This window comes from Propithecus coquereli, unplaced genomic scaffold, assembly GCF_000956105.1.
Source record: "Propithecus coquereli isolate 6110/MARCELLA unplaced genomic scaffold, Pcoq_1.0 Scaffold14, whole genome shotgun sequence".
NCBI classification, from domain to species: Eukaryota; Metazoa; Chordata; class Mammalia; order Primates; family Indriidae; genus Propithecus; species Propithecus coquereli.
Genome location: NW_012138302.1, coordinates 14166122 through 14167765, shown reverse-complemented (window position 1 = coordinate 14167765; position 1644 = coordinate 14166122). Strand labels below are relative to the sequence as shown.

Below are 1644 nucleotides of genomic sequence, written 5' to 3'. Positions count from 1 at the left end.
TGACATTTATGCAGCAAATACAGACTAAACCTTTATCTGTGCAAAGCACATGGGGGATAATTAGAACAATACACTCCAGTGCCATTACTCGACTGCCACTTGTGACCTTCAACTGGCCACTTGACATTGCTCAATTTTGGTATCCTCATGGGCAAAATTAGAATAATGCCATAGCACTGGGGTGTACCATGAGATGCTGCAGAATGAATGCTTGTTGAGGAGAAAAATCAAACAGGAATGGTCCATGCAACTTGATAAGTCTACTTCTGTATAGCCTAAAAGGGGTATCTATCAAAAAATGGATTATATTGCTCACTTTTGGGGAGAGGAACTGGGTTACTGGAGACAGAGGCAGGAGTCTTTTTTCATTGTATTTTTTTTTTTTTTTTTTTGAGACAGGGTTTTGCTCTGTCACCCAGGCTAGAGTGCAGTGGTATTGTCATAGTTCACTGAAACTCCAAATCCTGGCCTCAAGCAATCCTCCTACCTTGACCTTCCAAAGTATTAGGATTACAGGAGGAGCCACCACGCCCAGGCCTGTATACCCTTTTATCTACCTTTGGAATTTTAAATAACATAAACTATGTGTATTCAAAAATGAATACAATTTTTAAAAAAAATTCTAAAGGTTAAATCTAAAAAAAAATCTGGAAAGCAGCAAACGTGAAAGGATAGAAAGAGAGTTAAAATTAGACTTTTTATGTATCACTTACTCATCTACGTGAAGGTCCATAGCAGTGCTAATCCAAGCTTTAGGAATATGGCCTGAGGGGAGAAAATACTAAGATATGAACATAAAAAGTTAATGAAACAAATCTTAATCATGCTCTACAATATGATGTCAATGAAATAGCCACGTAGACACCAAGACCTCAGTCACTGCTAGACTGATTAGGAACGTGCAGGAAAAGAAAGCAACTTCTAAATACAGGCAGTCCTTGCTCTGAATGGTTCCAATATATACATATTTCAGTCACCATGGTTTAGTTAAAAAACACTAGTCCTTCAACACAGTTCAAATTTCAATGACTGTGGTATATTAACTATGAGCAATTACATACAGCACTTCTAACTTCTCAGTACACAAATCAATATACAGATAACGGACATGTGCACCATGGAGTGTGTGACCAATCCCACCACTTCTTTCAAAGTCTGTTGGTGACTGGTCACTTGCATCTGTTATTCAGTTCAGACACAGATAGCAAAGCATGTAGTTGTGTTGCCTCCTTATCTCTCAGGGTAAATCCACGTGACACTTTATAAAAATAAATAGCTGAAAGAGGAAACTGACCAAAAAAGATGAAAATGCAGCAATGAAATGAAAAGTGGTAACACTGGAAATGAAATTTGAGTTGAATATACACGGAGTTAACAAAAAGAGAGCTGACCATGGAATGCTGACACAGCCACTCTGTCAGCCCAAATGTACAACTCTAGGGGAATAGCCAGGCTGAGCTGATTGCAGTAGGTTAACACATTACAACCAAGTGTTAACACTAGAATGACAAGTATAAGAGCTATGTAGAAAAACAGATTATATAAACTATAAGTCACAAAAGTAAATAACAGGATGACTTATACACAATGAGATCAATTTTGTAAAATCATATCCACAGAAAAAAGTAGGATCAGAAAAAGAGA

At 37.3% G+C, this 1644-nt stretch overlaps 1 protein-coding gene across 1 annotated transcript in view; it reads right to left on the bottom strand.

The window, feature by feature from the left end:
* The window catches only part of NDC1 (NDC1 transmembrane nucleoporin), a 108746-nt gene that overhangs the window by 86273 nt on the left and 20829 nt on the right, over positions 1-1644 (bottom strand). The window lies entirely within an intron of this gene.